Source organism: Sus scrofa, chromosome 4 (genome assembly GCF_054392235.1).
Source record: "Sus scrofa isolate SSC_HxYL_T2T_F1_AM1 chromosome 4, Sscrofa_HxYL_maternal_Yorkshire_Landrace_v2.0, whole genome shotgun sequence".
In the NCBI taxonomy this organism is placed as follows: Eukaryota; Metazoa; Chordata; class Mammalia; order Artiodactyla; family Suidae; genus Sus; species Sus scrofa.
In genome coordinates, this window is record NC_139386.1 from 127397545 (window position 1) to 127419047 (window position 21503).

Sequence of the window (21503 nt, forward strand, 5' to 3'; positions counted from 1 at the left end):
GCGGGTTTCTAGGATGCCTCTGGGCCCTGCTCCCCTCCACCTTCTTCTGCTTCTCCTCCTCCGATGTAAGACCAACCAGCTCTACCACCTCCCTGTGTCACTACTGAGAATCCATTCCATACACAATCCAGGCGGGCTACTGGCTGCCTCTCTCATCTTTTATTTTTCTTATTCCCCACACCAAAGTAACTGTTGGGCCAGAACTTGGAGAGGTGGTGGGAGAACAGGACAATCATGGAGGAAGCTAAAAACTGCAGGAGAGGGAGTTCCCATCGTGGCTCAGCGGTTAGCGAACCTGACTAGCATCCGTGAGGACACAGGTTCGATCCTTGGCCTCACTCAGCGGGTTAACGATCTGGCGTTGCCGTGAGCTATGGTATAGGTCACAGTCGCGGCTGAGATCCCGCATTGCTGTGGCTGTGGTGTAGGCCAGTGGCTGAAGCTCCAATTCGACTACTAGCCTGGGAACCTCCGTATACCACCTAAAAGAGAGACAAAAAAAAAAAATCAAAAATTAAATAAAAAATAAAAACTGCAGGACAGAAAGAAAATCTACCCATGTACAATAACAGCTCCAAGGAAGTTTTCCAAATGGATGAATGGATACAAATATTTGTAATTTAGGGAGAATCCCAAGTCAAAGCTTGAAGCTCACAAAAGCACCCCAAATCACTGTCTTTAAGTCATCATCAGGACTCCTGGAACTTGAGCCCAATCTGAAGAGAGCACAGCAAGCATCAAGCAGCGCTCCCCTGTAATCCTCCGCGTTCCCACAATGCCTTTATGAAAGCACCTGCCAGACAAATCGTTGGTCTCCTCACCTGTCCTTGACTGGAAACACTGAAGCGGGGCAGAGGTGGGGCAACCCACCCTCCACGGGACAGAGCAGCAGCGAGAGTTCAGAGAATGAAACTCCGGATTTCAGCCCTGGTGCCTCTCTGAGCGTGCAGCCATTCTGCTGCACGTGTTTTTCATAATGTACCTCGGGGGAGGGTGAATGATTGCTGGGTTTTGCTTTTTTAGGTGGATAGGGAGAATTCAGGTGGAGAACACTAGTAAAATGCAAGAAGTTAAAGCATTATTGGTATAACAAATAGGGAATGTTTTGTTCCAGTTGAAAGAGCTCCAATATTTCATCCCAAAGTCATCTTCTGGGAAAACCGAAATGTACGGAGTCTGACACACACTGAATAAGATTTAGTGGGCGCATTTCCAGGGTGTGCACAGGGCTTGGGTTTTGCTGATTTTACACTTGCTCTTTAACCGCAAGTCTACCTGGCCAAGTATCTACGGTGACTCATGAGAGCAAACTTTCAGAGCAATGTCATCTACAGAAGACAACATTTTTATTATCCATGAGTTTCTCTTTTCAGACGCCTGCATTTGCAAGACATAATCGCTAATCATAGTCAGCTTTCTCCTGTAAAATCAAATTATGCAAAAACAGTTTCATAAACAGTTTTTTTCCCATCGTAAAAAAGACTGAAAGAAAAAATGCCCAGGTATTAACAATGATTCCTAGACGAAGGCATTACGATGTGTGATTTTTTTTCTTCTACTTCTATTTTCTCTTCTGTCTGAAATCTCTGCCATCGGTTCAGATTACTTTTTTTAATCAGAAATGAAAAATAAAGCTAAAATCAAGAGAGGAAGAAACGTTCGGTTCTCTGTGCGTCCGTGTCACCTCTAGAAAGCGGGTCAAGGCCCCAGAGCTGCAGGAGGGAGGCAGCGGAGAGGCAGTGGGGGGGGGGGGGTCAACCTGATCACCCACCTGCTGTAAACCCAGGACAGCTTGACCTTTAAACCCGTGTCTGCGTGACCTTTGGCATTTGCTTCAGGCCTCCCTGCCTCAGATTTCTCCTTGCCCATCTTTAAACCGGGGCGAATAAGCATAATACCTACTCATAGAGCTGAGTGCATTGAAAGGACTAAGTGAGGTGAAATTTTAAAAAATGAAATCAGTGTCTGGTACATGCTAGTAACTTAATAAACATGAGGTATTGCGTTACCAAGAAAGAAGAAACTCCTCGAGCTATTTTAAGCAAAGGACATTTGACATAGGGAGATGACTCACGGAAGGTGACTGGAGAGATGGGAGGCGGAGGGGCTTGGTGATGAGCCCCAGTGGGAAGCTGCCACCCCCTCTAGTTTGAAGGGAAGAGACAGGACGACTTGGCAGAAAGTGGGACCGCGGTGGATGCGCTGAGTGTGGACCTGAGCCACAGAGGAGGCCCAGCTGCCACCAGAGAAGCACCCGAAGCAGAAGGAAGGGGAGAGATCCTGGCTGCTCCCTCTTCCCGCCCTCCAGCCTCCTGCAGGTGTCTCCCGCCGCCACACCTCTCTTCAAGCTCCACAGCACAGGAGCCTGGGAAATGTAGTTTCTGCCAATATAGGTCAGGCTTCGGAAGGACAGGGAATGAGGTTGACGTGGCATGGCCATTACCCCGATTTTCCAAGAAACAGCTCTTTAAGGAACTTCACATTTGCTTGAAACCATGTTAAGAGGCGTTCCACCCTGCCACTGTTTTTAGCTTCCTCCTAAGCAAATTCTAACACCAAGCAACAGGTGCAGTGACTAGCCCCAAACAAAGAACAAGCTCTTCCATCCTCACACCAAGACTCAAGCCTCTCACTCCCTGGAAGTGCTGTAAAGTACAGCGACCCCTCCTGGAAGGCCGCTCAAGGCAAGTTTCTAATTTCTCCATGTGGCCTTCAAGGCACACACAACACGGACATTCTCCTGCAGAGTGAGACTTCCTGCACTTCAGCTTTCTCTATCTGGGTAATGGAGCGCTATTACCTATCATTCCCGGAAGCCAAATGCTGCTCAGGTATATTACAAACTGTGAAGCACTTCGCACAGATGACTCATCATTACCTTCTGATTCCTGCTCTTTTTGCTACTCCATGCCACTCCTCTACCAAGGACAATTTGGTCATTGTGATATGTGAAAATACATCATGAACACGTATCCAGAAAGAGAAGCCACCAACTCAAATTGCTTCTGCTAAATTTCCATGTGGTCCCAAAACAAAGCAGCCTTAAGGGACGCTGACACAGAAAATGAACTTGGTCACATGTTAGAGTGCTCAGCCAGGCCTGAGTGTACAAATGCAGTCATATTGGGGGCCGGATTCTGAAACATGACGGTACATCTAAAAGCAGGCTTTTGTTATTTCAAAAGCAAATGTAAGCACATTTCCAAACACAAGGTATTGAGCAAACAAAAAATCCAGCCAACCCTAAAACAGGGTCACAAACATCGCCCGTGGTGGGATGTCCGCTCCCAGGCAGGCATCGTACCAGCCGTCACCTGGTCCTACCCTCACGGCATCCTGCAAGACGAGTACATCCATCCCCAATCCCCTGATGGGGAAACTCGGGTCCAGCGATCCCAAGTACCTTCCTCAAGGCCATGCGGCCAGTAAACAGCAGAGCTGAAAGGTGGATCCGTCCTAAAGCCGCGACCCTCCTTCACCCACTGCAGCCACAGCAGGATGTGAGCGTCTGCAGAGATCCCGATTCCCTTCACCCTCCTTGGGCTACTCCAAGCACCGCTGAACCCCCAGCAGCTCCAGTCCCCGCCACATGGCCCACACCCAGAAAGAGTGCCCAGCGGGCTCCCCTGTCTGTAGGAAACATGGCCTGACGATGCCCTCAGGCCTCTGCTGACTGTCGAGGCGCGTGTCACCCCACTGCCACTCTCTGCCCTTAATCCCCACAACCCCACCTGCTCCCACCCAAGGATGGACCATGGCAGGGACACGGAGACAGGGCCATGCCTGGAAAATGGGCTGACAGGCACGCGCAGCGCCTCATCCACCGAAACTCTTCCACCCAAATTTCCTTCCTCCTCTCTGGAGTTCACTCGGGTCGGACCTGCACGGTGGCGACCACACGGCTCGCCAGCACCCTCCGCCTGCTCTCTTAGAGGAGAGGGTTCCTCTAACAGACCTCTGGTCTGATGCACCAGCCTGGCCGGTGCTTCTCAGAGGACCCCGCCAGCCAGCAGCCCTCTCGAGCTCTCCTGCCATCTCTCTCCTCACTCGTCCTGATCCCAGGACTCAGATCCAGGGTCCCAGGCCCAACTTCAGCATCAGCGCGCCTGGCCCATCAGCCTATTCCACCCACAGCCCTACTCCCAGGCCCAGAGTGGAGATGGGACTAAATATTTTCCCATTTTCAACACCCCTGCCCCCATGCATCAATTCAGTACCCGCCTCCCAGGAACCCCTCCCCTCGCCCCGCTTGAAAGGCGCCCCTCATCAGGAAAGAAAAAGAAAGTTATAAATCTACTGCCTTTAAGGTGTAAATATTAACAGCTTAATATGCTAGCTCTCCAGGCAGTCTGCATTTTAAAGAGGCCAAATCGAGAGGGCAATCACTTAACCCAAAGAAATGAATAAATCTACAGATATTTCCTAAGTACCCAACTCCGAGAGCTCAAGAGAAGCTGGATTCAAATTTAAAGAGTAGAGCTCCTGGGTGGAATTTAAATGGTGCTGCCATTGGCTGGGAGATCTTTTTCTCATCAGACCACACACACCCCCTACCCCCGCAGCTGCCTCCCACCCCCGCCATGCCCCAACACTTTGAAGGCAATCCTGCACAAAACCTGCTCTCTCCCAAACACTGCCTTCCCTTTTAAAGGGTGACCAGACCTGCTCTTGTTCATGCCAGGGACAGAGGAGTCTCCGTTCAGCCTGAGGCCACCCAAACCCCTGCAGGTAGGGGGGCGTCTCTGGATCATTCTCTACCCTTGCCTTCCCTGGTTTCCTTCAATTGGCAGCAGCCTTTTAGGTACTGCCAGCGGGAGAACCCTGGTGTGGCATGCCCTCTCACAGAGGGGCTCAGCGTGGGTCTTACAAAGCACTGGCCAGGCCCTGCCCCGAGGCCCTCGGGCTAGCAGTCTCCTTCACCCGGGCTCCTTCACCCGGGCTCGCTCCCCTACACATAAGAAAACAAGCAACAGCTATTGGAGATATTCCTTTATCTTCCTAAAAACTGAGACGGAAGAGTAAGTTACTAATGCCTTCAGAGTACTTCAAGATACATGACGCAATAAGTAATTTCCTCTTGTTGGCTGGAAGGTGTCATGGGTGTTCGAATAATAAAGCAAAATAAAAACCTCAAACCATTTAATATTGTGGGTGATTATGGAGGCATTCAAATGAACGCTCTCGGTGTGTGGCCTCTAAGACAAGCCTATGACATGCATGCAGATCTCTTTTCACTCGAAAAAAAAAAAAAACCCTCACACATACACACACATGCACATATGCAAAAGTAACACGAAAATTAACCACGTAATACAAAGTTAATGCACCATTACTTTTCTTCGTTTTAACACAAAAGTCTAGAAATGTGCAGTTATTGTAAATCAAGGGCTTCGGTTCCATGGGATCCAGGAGTCTGGCAGACAGTGGCCCCCAAGTTATTAGTCTGCAGATCTGCTTCCACTTTGGTCAATGACCAGGGGACACTCACAGAGGCATTTAGCCAACGTGCAACTCCATTTTTCATCTATTAGAGCAAATCAATGCATTCAAAGAACTTCAAGGTCCCCAGTTACCTTCTCAGGAAGCCTGTGAATATTCATGCCAGGTAGCTCCAAAATCTTCCTCACCCTCAAGCAAAAATCCCACTGCGAACCAAAGACATTCCCAAACCAGAGGGATGCCATGTGCCCCTTGAGTCAGACTGCTGAAGCACTGGTTGAATACTGGGTCACCTACTGGTTGAATAGAAAAGGACACTCCACCCAAGGAAAAAGGAACTAAGCCAAGAAAGGGCTGAATCTGGTGACCACGTCCTCCCAGCGATGGGAACCCGGGCTGCTACAGCCAGGGCTACTCACAAAGGCCTCAGCAGCTTTAAGGAGCCTCATTCACAGTAGCCAAGATCTGGAAGCAACCTACGTGTCCACTGAAAGAGGAGTGGATAAAGATGTGGTGTGTGGGTGTGCATGCAATGAATATTACTCAGCCATAAAAGAAAGAATGAAATCTTGCCATTTGGGACAACATGGATGGACCGAGCGGGTACTATGCTAAATGAAATAAGTCAGACAGACATAAATACTGAATGATTTCACTTACATGTGGAATCTAAAAAACAAAACAAGTGAACAAACATAACAAAACAAACAGACTCATAGAAAGAGAGATCAAACAGGTATCTGCCAAAGGGGAGGGGGGTAGAGGGCTAAAAAAAAAAAAAAAGAGGTAATTATGTGGGCTAACGAATGCTAATTAGCTTGACTGTGGTGACCATTTAACAAGGTATATTTATACAAAACCATTACATTGTACACCTTATGTACATATTTTGTCAATACCTCAATAAAACTGAAATTTTTTTCTTTAATTTTTAATATAAATTTAAAAACAAGAGTAAAAGCTAAGAGGCTGCACCTTCCCCACACACCCCCATAACCCTTACTCTGCAGGAAAGAGTCACCTCAAAATGCCTAACTCCTCGACTAAAGAAAGCTTCTCCAGTGGGTGCTAGTTACAGCTCAAGGCACTAAATGCACCTTGTCTACGTGGTATCCTCTCCTTCCGAGCTGTCCCTGATGACACCTGTCCCCAATCTAGTTCCCCGAGTCCACGCCTCTCTCCATGCCCCAGTAATACCTTTGATATTATGCTGTAAATACTGTTCTACCCCTATGTCTTCCTATAAATGATGAGCTCCCTGAGGGTAGAGGATTGTCGAGAAGGAAAACTAATTTTTCCTCTACCCTCCTGAGTTCTTGGCTGAGACCCCGTCAATAAAAGAGAGATGGGACAGAGATGGGATGGCAAGAAAGTTTTGTTAACATGTAGTTCCCGTGTAAACACGGGAGACGCCCAGGGAAAACGAGTAACTCAGAGGCGGCTTAGAACTCAGGCCCGAATACCATTAATACCACCTGAACGGGGAAAGGGGAGGAGGGATGTAGACAAAACAGGGGGCAGCCAATAATTTCCAGGGAAGACGAATGGCCCTTCGAAGAACACACGGGAGGTGCAATAGTTTGCAACCGTTTATCTGGGTGTGGTGTCAGCTTCTCTTCGCCTCTCTTGTGATAGAGTCGACTTCCCTGGACGATGAAACTCCTGAGGGGACTGGTAACGGCCGTGTTCCTTTTGGAGGATCTGACGTGAGGCAGACAAGTGAAGGTCAGAGAAAGCTTCTCTGGCATTTGCTGCTTTTCAAGTGCCTACAGCTCAACAGAATCGACATGCCAAAGAGGCACGTTTGGGGGTGGCCTACTTTAGGATGGCATAGCCTTCGGGATTATGCTCTTCCGTAAGGACTAGCACAGGTCCTGGAACAGAGCTGTGCTCAATCAACTGCGGAGGAATAACTGAATGAAGGAGATTCAATACAGCTGTGCCCTTAAACAGCTAAAAATTCAGGAAGGTGGGTAAGACTAGAAGCCAAGGCTTTAAAACAAAGCAGAATATAAAAAGCTAAAACCAAACGCTATAGGATTTTTAAATGAAGACATTCATTTAAAATCTCAGGAGGGAAAGACAAAAAGAGGAGGCTTTAAAGGGGATTTTTTTTTTTTTTTTTTTGTCTTTTGTTGTTGTTGTTGTTGCTATTTCTTGGGCCGCTCCCGCGGCATATGGAGGTTCCCAGGCTAGGGGTCGAATCGGAGCTGTAGCCTCCGGCCTACGCCAGAGCCATGGCAACATGGGATCCGAGCCGCGTCTGCAACCTACACCACAGCTCACGGCAACGCCGGATCGTTAACCCCCTGGGCAAGGGCAGGGACCGAACCCACAACCTCACGGTTCCTAGTCGGATTCGTTAACCACTGCGCCACGACGGGAACTCCTAAAGGGTATTTTAAACGAGGCATGACACCCGAGTAGAGGACGGACCTCTGCAGTCCCCACAGCAGCGCTACCAAACCCCTCACTCCCTCCACGTCAGCCGCACCAACCTCTTGCTTTTCTCTCAAACTCTCTGCCTCAGGGCATTTGCACATTCGAGTCCCTCTCCCTGGAATGCTGTTCCCCCAGATATTCACACGGTGAACTCCACGTCTGCCATGTCGCTACTTGAAGTGACCTGCTCAGCGAGGCTAAAGTGCATTCTAAACTGCCACCACAGACACCCCACCGAGGCTGCCACACGCCCTCACCCTTCCCTGTTTGGGTGTTTAAAAACAGTTCTTATCAAAGACATGGTAAAGCAACTTCTCAGACTCAGTAATTATACACGTGGGTTCCTGTTTTTACTTCAAACTTGCCCAGAGGAAAAAGGCTCCTGAGAAAACCAATTCCAAAAATTCTCTCTTGTTAGCGGGGGGAAAGGGTCAGTGTTACAGACGTCATACAATCAAGGACGGCTGGTTAAAAGTTATTAGGCCTGTCGCAAGACATGCAATTAGCTGGGCAGAAACATCTAACTTCCAAAGGGGAATCTTAATCTTCTTCAAGTCCAGTGACACAACTAGCGTGTCTGACACTCGGAGCAGGCCATTTTTTTCTCTCTTCCCCTTTCAACAGAAGTGGCTTTAAGAATAACTGGGAAATTAATAATAAAAATAGCCAGAGGAGAATCAGAAATGTAAACATTTTCTTTAATTGATTTTCCTATACATAAGAATGCCAGTAATAAAACTTAACAATAAACACAGAAAAAATAAACGAAATATTACATTACGAAAAAGAAATAAAAGTGATGGGTTAATAATTTTCATCAAATTTATGTATTTTGTGGAAAAAAAGAAAAACTTAAACCTATATAACTTTTGCCTCAGAAGTGAATAAATGGCGGTTCAGTGACAATTAAATAATAAGAACTTTCTAAAGGTGCATTTCTATTTTAAAGATATTGTTCAAATGCCGAAAAATATCTCTTCTATAAACTAAAATTTTTACTTGCCAAACAAACCTCTGACACCCCGTTCTTCACACTCTGTTTTATGGCTTTAAGTGGAAAACATAAATGAATTCTCAGGTGGTCATACAGTGACAGACCTCATAGAACCTAAATCCCACTTCTTTGCCTCTACAATGACTCTGCTGTTATTATTTACGTCAAACCTCCTATTTAAGCACAAGCACAGCTACTAAGCCAGGGACAGGAGGCAGGCGTGCTCCTGAGGCAAATTCTAAGGATCGTGAACTTCCTAGGAGGCGGAAGTTGGAGTGGGGTGGGCAGGGGAGGGCATTTCACAATCTAAATTCATTTTCCTGCAGACCACAATGTTTACTAAAGAGCAAGTAATACAATGTGCTAACTGGAAGCTTATATATATCAAAACTCACTAGTAACTATGGTAATTGTTTAGACTTAGACAAAAAAAAAAAAAAACCTCTTCCAGGGAGGAATACTCTATGACACACACTGTTTAAAAGTTCCAATCCACAGTGACAATTACAAGCAGATGAGCGTGTTGTTGTTTTCTGACCAATCTGTACTTCTCTCCAGACAGTGAATGAATGCTTGCACCAAGGAGTCTTCCCATGGCCTTGCCTTCGATAAGCCTCCGCTCTCATCTAAAGGAGTATTTTGAAACATTCTATCAGAAATCTCAGGAGTTCCCGTTGTGGCTCAGCAGTAACAAACCCAACTAATATCCATGAGGTTGCGGGTTTGACCCCTGGCCTCACTCAGTGGGTTAAGGATCCAGCATTGCCGTGAGCTGTGGTGCAGGTCGCAGACACGGCTCGGATCCCACATTGCTATAGCTGTGGCTGGAGCATCGGGCAGCAGCTGCAGCTCTGATTTGATCCCTAGCCTAGAAATTCCATATGCCACAGGTGTGGCCCTAAAATGGAAAAAAAAAAAAAAAAAAGGAAATCTCAAAATTTGGGTTTGAGGCCATTCTCTTTCTTGTATAAAAGATAATTACTCAGTCACTTTCTTTATTGTGTCTCTCCTCCGTAAGGGGAGAGACACATGCCTGTTTCACTCACTGCTGTGTCCCAAACATCTAGAACAGCATCGGGCACACAGGAAGTGCTCAGTGTTTACTGGATTAAATCGAAAAATCTCTCCTAGTTCTCAGCTATTATCACTTTATGGATAGATTCTCATATGTGCTGAATTAACTACAGTTCTCCCCAAAAGCTATGCCAAGGATCCAGCACACTGCTTCTTCAGTTTTCAAAGCATCCGAATTAAGAATTCCTGTCCCCAACCGCAGCCCCATGTCCTTTCCCAGAGCTTGGGGCTTAGCAGCTAATTCTCCAAGTCTGTTCCAAGAACACTACTCCTAGGTTTAGTAATAACTGTTCTGCAAGAGAAGGCACAGTCAAGAGCCCCTGTGTGATTAAATTATTTTAGGAAATTTTTTATTAAACAAAATTAAGGGAGGAAGGAATATTTTGCTTCTTTTCCCCACTGCTACACTTTCCAGGGCCTGTATTATACTGTCATTGTGACTCCCCAGTACGGCATAATATGCAGACTTTGCAGAACTTATTTGATCATAATTAGGAGAGTCTCTGAAAAACCAGGGAAGTGGTCTCCTGACTTGCAAGTGCTGTGGACTCTTCATCTAAACATGGGCATGATAAAAGCGTCATAGGACAGTTGTGAGAACTAAAAAAATCATCCACAGGCAGCACATCAAACAGCACCTGACACGTGATCCACACTCAGCAAATGCTGGCTACTGTCCATGTAACTTGATGTATGGTTACCTAGATCTGAAGAGCCCCCAGGAACTTTCTCATCTTATTTCATAATCGGATAAACCAAGGCAGAGAAAAAAAAAATTGGTTTTAAAAAGTCCTAGGAGTTTCCTTGTGGCACAGCACGCTAAGCATCCAGCACTGTCACTGCAGTGGCTTGGGTTACTGTCGTGGCGCAGGTTCGATCCCAGCCCCAGGAACTTCCACATGCCATAGGATTGGCAAAAAAAAAAAAAAAAAAAAAAACCCGACCTAAATCTGTTGTAAGATACACAAAAGAAATATTAAGCCAATGAAGCAGTGAAAATATAGTTTCCCACAAGTTTAACATGATACCTTATAGTTATGTTTATCACTCTTGTGTTCCCATCGACCTAGAGAAATGTCATAAAATGCCAGAATAAACAAGGTTCATCTTCTCTGGAGTATCAATTTTGCTTCAAGATGTTGAGATAAAAAAATGAAGTAATTTAACTTGTAAGCAAATGTAAATATATATCTTTTAAAGAAAATTACTCCAGAATAAAATGGTAACTCTTATGAAATTTAAAGAAAAACAAACATTCAAAATATTTCCTGCCTGCAGGAGGCAGCCTTGAGCAAAGTCCGGAGCCCTTGAGCCCTCTTTCCCCTTCCTCTGACGCAAGGGGTTCTCTGACAGGAGCTCCAAGAGCCAGTGCCCAGGATTGAGCCCTGTGCATAAACGAAGCAAGGAGAAAAGAACATGTGTCATCAAATATGATTCACAATTCAAATATATTTTAATATCATATTATTTTCACGCTCCAAGAAGCCAGCTGATAACGTGATTGTTTTGTAAAAGAGTAAAACTCTTCAGATAATGTAAATATTTTATAGCTATTGCACGGATTTAATAAGCAAAAGACTTGCTAGCATGAGCTAGGTTCAACCCAAACCACTGTACAATTTAATTCAACACAATATTCCTCTGTTTAAAGTGCATGTAATTGCCAATTTATATAGTCACCAAGACCAAAGGTTTGCTAAATGAAGTTCTGCAAACAAATACAGTATGGAAATCTTTATCCCCAAGTACCATACACCAAGAAAGAATGAAACTAATCACTAATCAATTAGGTATCTATTTCATTCCCAAGGACTTCTTTCAACTGTAGAAATATTCAGTGAGTGAAATCAAACCCACCTATGTAAGTATTTCTCTAGATTTTATCACCGTAAAGTTTTAGAAAATCCCTACAAACTCAAGAGAATGCGTAAAATGAAACTGACATTATCTTAAACAGTATTAGATCGTCATTCCCTCCTCTTTGATAAAGATTTCCTTTATGGAGAGTTATTCTTAAATGGAACTGGTTCTTCCAGAACTTCCCCCAAGTGCTCTCGTTCACTCGATGAACTTCTTATTTAATGGAGGAACAACATATATACAGAGCTGCTTTATGGGGAGATGTTTCAATTAAAGACATTATGTTGTAAAAACTCATTCTGCAACTTTCCTTTTCCCAAGCTGAGATGTTTGAGATGCACATTGCTACCTGTAGAGAGATCTATTTCCACTCACGGAAAGAAAACACTCGACATTCATGGTAGAGCTTGTTTCTGGGGAGCTGGGAAGGAGACCAAGGACAAAAAATTAATTGATCAAATTCAAATAAATTGATTAAAGGTTTAAAAATACATTATTTTCTCACCCAAGTAAACAAAGACAAATTTTCCTCTTTTTTTTTAACATAAGAAGCTGTGGGTTTCCTAGATGGCAGAGCCCTTGACTCTGCTCCCTCCTTCCTTCTTTAGCAACTATTTTTAAGGCCCTGCTCTAGGGCAGGCGCTGTCCTAGGTGCTGGAGATACAGTCGTGAAAAGACAAAGATCCAGCTTCAGAGTTTACACTCCAGAGTGCGCAGGCTGTCAGTGAACATATTAAATAATTGCCTGGATTTTTCAAGATGATAAACACCATAGAAAGTAGCAGAGACAGAGCCCCAGGGGTGGGGATGGTCGAGGAGGCGTCACTGCAGAGATACCATCCGACAGGCTGAAGAAAGAAAAGGGGGTGTGAGCCACGTGGCTACTTAGGAATCAAAACATTCCAGGCAGAAGGAAAAGCGAGTACAAAGGCCCTGAGGTGCGAGTGTGCAGGGCCTGCTCACAAAACAGCAGGGAGCCCCGTGTGGCTGCAGTGGAGTAGGCAAGGCTGTGTAGCAGGAAATGACGTCGGGTGTGTCATTCGGAGGCTGGGGGAGCTGGCTGCAGGGAAGCCCAGCTGCACAGGAAACTGTACCATCTGCTCCGACCCCGGGGTCAGTGCCCCTCAACACGCGGCCAGCAGACGGCAGCATCAGCATCACCCGGGAGTTTGCAGAAATACACATTCTTGGATGTGTCCCCTGAATCAGAATGTCTGGGGGCATGTGACCTCTCCAAGTGATGCTTACGCGTGCCACACTTTGTAATGATAAAACAAAAACAAAAACAAAAACACCCCATCAATCTTAGCTTGAGAAATCCTGAGCTGAGAGTTCCATTCTGTCCCTTACGAATATTAAGTCTAATATTAAACTAACTGCACAATCTGTCCAGGCCTCAGCTTCCCTCGTCTGCAAAGCAGACAGGCTTGTGTCTGTCCTGTTTTAACAGGAGACTTCCTTTTGAAATGTTTTCAGTCAAATTTGATGTTACTGTTAAAGAAATGTGGTTGTAAATCTCTGGACAAACATGAGTTTTGTTATTACGACCGTCAGCCTCCAGGTCTACCCACCCCAGAGGGTTGCTCTCTTCTGCGGGGGCCCCAGGGCCAATGGGTGGGTTAAGACTTGCGCACGAAACGTGTACAGAGAGCCTGGTCGGGGTTTATGACGCCTGGCACGGAGCCGCAACACTTGAGGCTGCAGCTGGCGCGGTGCTGTTCCCATACAGATGGTCCCTGACCTCACTGTGGCAGGCGAGAGCCTCTCAGCCACGCATTTCAGACCACGATAATGGGACAAGGGGGATGCTGTGGGGTACTCAGCCCAGAACATTCCACCACTCTTTCTACCCCAAAGGATCTGCTAGGTTCTATGCAAACAACACTTGTCTGCTGAGACTTGGGAGAGGGGCTGGGGAGGACAGTGAATTTGGAGTCAAGAGAGATGGGCTCAAACCCCCAGGTTTACGAGCAATAAGCCAGGTGACACAGAGAGCGCACATCGCCAGGCAGGCCTGCCCGCCTTCCCTGAATGCCCTCCAAGACGCTGGGCGGGCAAGCACGATGACGTCCCCGGAAACTCTCGGTAAAAAAATTAAGCAGCATAAAAAAAGAGAATAGGGTCTAAGCCAGTCAGTCCCTCAGTCTGCCAGTCAGTGAACATTTAGCAACTATGTACCAAGACCGCAGTGTACTTGGCTCCGTGCGAGGCCCTGGAGCAACGAATACGAGAGACTAAAATCACACCCCATGTGGCACTTCCATTCTGGGGTAGGAGCAGGGAGAATGAAGCACAACATAAAAAAATATAGTCTGTCAAATGGTGATAAGCGCATTCGAGAACAATCAAGCAGGAAAGGGGCAGGGGGAGGCTGGGGGAGGGTCGCAGAGTCAGAAGGGGCGGCTCCTCCCTGCGAGGGTGGATTTGACCAAAGGCCTGGAGGAGGGGGCTCCGTTCCTCCCACCACAGAATCCGCCTTAACTCCATGCACCATCCGCTTCCACAGAGCAGTGAATGGAAGCAGGTCTCCGCACACAGGGGCTTGCTTTGCGGCCACTTTACAACTACACACCTCCCCCCAAAGCAAGGACCCTCGGAAACTCAAAGGGATGAAAAAAATCCACTACTTTCAAATGGCAGCATCCCAGTTAACACATATCTATGCAAATCAGTACACATCATGTGGGAATAAAAATCAGGCAGAGTTAAGAGGCAGGGGTCTAAAGAGCTCACAGTGAAGGGCTATCACGGCAGATGAACCCCCCCACACACACACTTCTGCATTATTTCCAAATCCAAACACCTTTCCATTTTCAGGATATGACGCAGTTTCCTAAGACACCTCCAAAGGATCCGGGTGCTCTCCTGTCTCTCTTTCCCCTGAGAAAGCCACCCATGCAGTTCATCTGAAATGTCACCAAGGTTTTAGACTGACTACAGCCAACCCACTCTCAGCCCCAGAGGAGTTCTAAGAGCACGTCTCATTTCCCTTATTTTCCACCGTCTCCCTGTTCTTCTCTCACCAATAACACCCTTGGTCCCGTCCATCTCGCCTCACAGTCCGTGTGTCTGGCTCTGTGCACGTCCACCTGCTTGCTTCTACCTCACTTTCATCCGGTCCTTAGACCCTCCTGGGGCGGCTCAGCCTTCAATCAGACAAACGTCGCTCCACTTCTCTGATCTGTGAAAATCAAGTGGCTCCAAACTAGAGTTAACTGCAAAGAATTTAGGTTTGTGACAAGTTGACTCCTTAGGACAGATGACGTCGTGGCACGTTCCCGAGCAAGCACGTACTCTGATGGCCTCAGGTTCCAGGGAAGCCCATCCAGTCGTAAGTCACGATCTGGGACACGCCATCCCGCAGAGACAGGAGGCGCTAGCAGTGATGACCGCAAAGGGGCAACCCCTTCTCCTCGGCTAGCTCTCAGTCGCTCCTACCCCGCCCAAAAAAATAAGAGTACCAGATCTTACAAAAACTCTGATGCCTGTTTTTTGGTGGGGAAAAAAAAAATCTGTTCTTGAAAGTTTGTTTCCCCAGTTAATATCTGCAACTTAAAAAAAAAGAACAGGAGGGAAGGATGTTTTCCTTTTCTTTCACACGGTGGCTGTTCTCGGCATTAATAGTCCAAGCCACGCAGCTCCCTCCATACCAGGGGACCCTTCTGGGCACCCTGGTCACCTGCACAGATCTCTCCTACGTTAGTTCAAGGTGACAGAGAAGTCACTCTCCCCCTCTGCGGACTATTCTCCACTGGAGCTGCCGGGTGAAAAATACAAGCAGCACTTTAGAGGCTGAGAGCGTTCCTGTCCCCAGAAGTTACGGGCCCTCTCTCCTGTGGAGGGCACTGGTCCCGGGGCTCCTCAGAACTCGCGGTGGGCAGACCCGTCAGGAACCAAAGTGCTTGAGGAAAAAAGAAATGTGTTGGGTTGCGCGACGAGAAGCCGGGGTAGCTCTGGACGGCCAAGGCTGGATTCAGCTGCTCCCACGTTGTCGTCAGAAAGGTGCCCCTCTAAACCCATCACTCCACTGCGTGGCAAGAAGGCTGCCAGCAGCTCCACGTCCGTTTTCTGGTATCTCATAGATGGCAGCAAACCTGGAGGAAAAGGCCTCTTCCCGAAGTTTCAAAGAAAACCTTAGGGTTGTATTTCTTTCCTTTTTTTTAGAGGATGACCTGAGGGGGTGAAATGGGTAGACCACGTGCCCAGCCTGGAGCGGACAGTGAGGCTGAAGCACAGAAAGAGTGACGCAGGAAGAAGCGCTCCCAAATGAAATGCGATTGCGACCAGAAAAGGCATGAGCAGGTCCGGGGCAGACAAAGGCAACAATCCGCCTCAGGCAGATGAATCAAGGGGAACATCAGCCCGCCTGCGAGCACGCGCTCATCTCCAGCGGACCTAGACCGTGTCCAGGGCCCGATGCTCAGGGTGCTGGAGGATCTTCGAACCCGATGGTGAAGGGGGGACGCAAACAGTGCATGTGACGCAGCGGCGTTAGAGGAGAACGGACCCCCCCTTGCTGAGGACACAGTCACACTCCCAGCCCGAGGCCCACACCTTCCCCAGAAAACCAGGGGCAACACCTGGCTCCTGCCGAGGCTGCAGAGTAGGGCTTTCCTGGTGCTGCTTTCTCTTCTCTTCCAAGTTGGCCTCGATGATTCTCCCAGGCTAACCTTCTTGGAAAGTACATCCCCTCTTTACTGAGGGTGGGGCCACAAGACCATGGGCAACTGCACCAATAACTAACAGAATTTTAAATCCAGAACTATAAACACCTGATATCAGTCATGTCAAAACAAATTCAGCAGCACCAGAGCAAAGATTACAAATCAGCCGGGAAGCCAGCTTTCTCACCGTCTAAAATTGAGGGAGGCAGGGAGAAAAACTGCACTTTGCCCCAGACGTTGCATCTCCTTAAAGAGGCTGTCAGGTTCCTCGGTCAGTGAGGGACAGCCCCCGGGTCCAGCGCTGCGTGGACAAAAAAAAGGACCAGAAGGGAGTTCCCGTCGTGGCGCAGTGGTTAACGAATCCGACTAGGAACCATGAGGTTGCGGGTTCGGTCCCTACCCTTGCTCAGTGGGTTAACGATCCGGCGTTGCCGTGAGCTGTGGTGTAGGTTGCAGATGCGGCTCAGATCCCACGTTGCTGTGGCTCTGGCGTAGGCCGGTGGCTACAGCTCCGATTGGACCCCTAGCCTGGGAACCTCCATACGCCGCGAGAACAGCCCAAGAAAATGGCAAAAAGACAAAAAGACAAAAAAAAAAAAAAAAAAAAAGGACCAGAAGATATGATTCCACTCATACACTTGTGGAGTGGTTATGGAGAGAACCAAAGCCGAAACTGATGGAACCCAGAGGTGGCAATGACGGTGAGTATTCCAGGAACCTCTGGCAGTCCACGAAGGAAGGGATATTTTCGGGATCCTCCAGGTGACTGAGGAAGGTGTGTCACACAACATGGGAAGAATGTCACTGTTATTAATTATATCTGACAGGATTCTTTGGCTATAAACTCTGGAAAGCCACTCGAGCTTGCTTAAGCAAGAAGAGGGTGTATCCAAAGCAGCTCGCAGAACTGAAAGGGGAGCAAAAAAATAAATAAATAAAATGGATGCAGGACAGGCAAGAATAAAGGTCGCTCTGGGATCAAGGCATCAGCAGCAAATTGATGACCTGACAGGGCGCAGCTTGGGGGAACCGTCTCCAGCTGCTTTTCCACTCAGGTGTTAGTCTGATCAAGCTTAGTGTCTCCAGAGAAAAGCTGGTTGGCCCTGATAGGGTCACATGTCACTGCCAGGCCGCAGTGGGTGACAGCATGGGGGGAGGTGTGGAAGGCCCCCCGATTAGCTTTCCCACCGAGGCTGCACCCAATGTGGAAAAGGCAGCTCTGAATGGGAAAAATGGGAGGTGGGGAAAAAAATCCTACAATGTTGTAGTCCTTTATTCCTACTCGATAACCACTCTGTTCATTTTCTCCACCTCCTTAACACAGAGATAAGAACAGTACCAGCCTCCCAGAGCACTGCAGAATTAAATGAGATGATACATGGCATGTAGGCAGAATCCTATAAATGTTTACTCCTTTTAAATTCTTATTATTACCTGTATTTATTAACCACGTGAGGTTCAGTTCACAACCGAGCAACGCCTTGGAGGAGAAAGGGGACTCGGGCGAGGAGAGTGGAGGGAGCCTCTGGGCACCAGCACAGGGGCGGGAATGTACCCGGTGCGTGTTGAGAATCAGGGGGTGTGATCTGGCTGCAGTGACGGGGCGGGGGGGGGGGGTAGTGCCCAGAATCCTCTGCGCTTCAACATTCTCTGATGGCTGCTGTTGAGAGCTGCTGCCTCCACGCAAACCCTCCAGGGGATCTCAGGGAGCTCCAGAGCCATCAGGCGTGGATGATGAAAACACCAAGTGAATCAGCTTTTGTCTAGAATGGCTACCACTGCGTCACAGTCAACAGCATGGTGTTGGGGGTCAAACCCCAGCTTGAATCCAAGCTCCACCCCTAACTGGCTGTGAGTCCTTGGGGACATTAGCAAATCTCTTTAGTTTCCTCAATGGTCAAATGGAAAAACACGAGTAACTTTCCCACAGGTTACTGTGAGAATTAAATGAGACAAAGCGGATACTGTGTTAGCCTTGATGAGCAGTACTATTGATAGGCTATCTCCTGCTATAAAGAAGGTAGGAACCCCCAACCAACCCTTAGAAAGGAGAATGGGAGTTCCCTCGTAGCCTAGAGGTTAAGGATTTGACATCGTCACTGCTGTGTCTCAGATTTGACCCCTGGCCTGGGAACTTCCACATGCCATGCACACGATCAGAAGAAGGAGAAGGAGGAGGAGGAGGAAAAAGGGGAGAGGGAGAGGAGGAGGAGGAGGAGGAGAGGAGCGGAGAGGGAAGAATGCCAACACAGCTAACTCCCAAGTCTGGAACTCCAACTTGTGCTCAATTTGCTATGCTTCTGTTTGCCCTGAGACATTCGCATTCTTTAGTTTAATTTGCCTTTGAGTGAGTGTAATGCACACCCATTACCTTCTATAAGCTGCACGTGGGCCTGGGCAGCGGGGATACAAGGATGAGCACACATACCCTTTGTTCTCAGGCAGCATCATATGACAAATTATAAAGACACTGAGTATTCAGAGGAGGACCAAGGGAAGTCTGGGACATTGGAGAAGCCCCACCATAGGAAATGACCCCTGAGCTGAGTCTCAGAGGAGGACTAAGCTGGCCAGGCACCACTGTCGAGAGAGGATGCTCCGGGCAAGAGAAGCAAAGGCCCAGCCACAGAGGCGTGACAGTGCATGCGGCCTGGGGAGCCACAGGCAGTTAAGCATCGTGTCAAGCACAAACCACCACATACGGAGGCAGAAGAGACAGGACGCTTTGATGTCCTCCCTGAAGACACTTTCATGCCACAAAGCCCCACTCACCTCCCGGCTCTCACCTCTCGTCACTTCCCCTCCACTCCGCGCACTCACACACTGACCTGCCTGTGGTCTCTAAACACCGCGTTTATGTCCCCACCCACGGCCTCTGCCTCCGCAGTTTGCTCTTTCCTCCCATGTCTGTGGCTCCCTCTCATGAAGGTCCAAGTTCAAATACCAGCTCCCAAGAGAGACTTAACACCTAAATCAGAATCTAATACACTGAAAGCATTTGAAAAATATTTGCTGTGACTGATGAATGCCAAGGTACAGGTTAAGAACTCAGACTCTAGGATCAAAAGGCTTGGAGCTGCATCTTTCTCTACCACTGGCCGTGGTGTGACCTTAGACAGGTCACTCAGCCTCTCTGTACCTTAGTTTCCTTCTATAGAATGGAGATAATTATTGCATCTACCTCATATGAGTGTTATGAGAGCCATGTAAAGTGCTTAGCCCAGTGCCTGAAATACAGTAAATGCTCGCTACACTTTAGGCATTTATCCTGTATGGGAAGCCACTTAAGGAACTATGATCAAGATAAAACAGAAGACATCTGCTTTTCTGAGATAATTGCTAAATTCTCTGTATAGACTTAAAATAATCAAACGATCAATCATCCCAGATAAACAGCGGAGCGATGGAAAGAGAAGCATGAGGCAGGATCCCCAAAACGGAAACCCTCAGGCGTGCCAAGGCGTACAGGGAACCGAAGTCGTCAGGCCGCTGTCTAACCACGAAGCTGGGAGAGTTATTCACAAGGTCCTGAATCTGAGATTTCAGCAAGCATGGTAAGGCGCTGGCACATACGCGGTCCTGGAGAAAGGTCCCAGATGACGGACGCCCCATCCCGGATGCATTCGATGAGCAGGTGCACATTTCAGCACCATGTCAGCTCTGCACTGCCCGTGAATGCGCCTTCTACCTGCGATGCCAGCACAAGTTTCCCAGATCTGCCACACCTGGCTTCTGCCTAAGTCAGCTTCGAATGGGGACAATCAGGGGCCCTCACTGCCCAGCCACCCATTCCTCACAGCTGAGCTAAAGGAAACCCCCAGCAGAGTCAAACCAGCCCTCAATGCGCCGTGTTCTTCGATGTCAATTACTCACAACCCAGAGTCCACTCCGACCAGGTGAAAGGAAGGACATTTCCGGTAAGAATGCTGAAATAAATACACCCTGCAAGGGAGCAAGCTGTCACTCCAGGAATTGTGTGCCTATGCTGGTATGGCATATAAGTGACACAGACTGTCAACCAGCCAGTCTATTCAATACACAAACATATGCACAGACATAACAGCACTGAGTTTCTGATGGGCATTTCTCAGCGAGTGAGTGTATTACTCAAAAAACAGAGATTGGGGGTGAGGTGAAATGGGAAAGAGAGGGACACCCCCATCAGCCTGCTATGTTTTCATCACGAGTATCAGCTGCTCTGTTCCATCCTAAAAGGGAACTACTCTCTTTCCCATCATCATGTCATTTTTATTATGCCAACAAATGATAAGGCAAAAACCCATCATCACAAACCAGCCTGTGAAAAACCCACTAACAATATGAAGTTGAAAATCAAGAAGAAAGTCTTGCATTTCCTTTCACCTGCAGGGGGAAAAAATGATGAAGCCCAAGGCAAGCCCCCATCACCATTCAGCAGTCCATCTTACTTTAAAATACACGGCACACAGACTGAACAGGAAGATTTCTGCTATGCGCGGCAATTGTTCCATTTTCTGTATTTCATAACCTGCAATTTTGAAGCCAAGCTTGGTACACATGCTTGTAAAATAGTCATATCAGATAAAAGCAGAGGGATGCTAAACTATTGGAAAATAAATCAAATTCTCAGCAAGCAGTTATATCCATCATGTTGCAGCGAGCACACGTATAGTTTAAGCTCCGCGCACAGTCTATCCATTGTAATGATTTGGGGGTCAGGATCCTGCCACATGCGTTTAGCATTCGCTAAGAAGTAAGCCCAAGAGTGCAGCAGGGAAGAGAGTGGAGCTGTGGCTCGTGGGCCGGGAAGTTGCCCTCAATGCATCTCTCTGAGTACAGCCATTGCCTCGAAGTACAAGGCAGAGAAGAATTAGCACATGCATAGAACCTGACCGTTTCGAGGTGCTTACAGGAGCATTATCTCGCTTGATCCTCCAAAGAACCTCGAGAGGCAAACAGAGGAGAGCATTCCCATGTTACAGCAGCAAAAAGAGATCTGGAAACATCTGCAAAACGCTGAGAAAAAAATCTGAACACCCACCCACATGCAC

General features: G+C 47.6%; 1 long non-coding RNA gene across 2 annotated transcripts in view; it reads right to left on the reverse strand.

Annotated features, from left to right (window-relative positions):
- LOC110260376 (uncharacterized) overlaps window positions 1-21503 on the reverse strand; it is an 878819-nt gene that overhangs the window by 854244 nt on the left and 3072 nt on the right. The gene's annotated exons all lie outside the window — the stretch shown is intronic.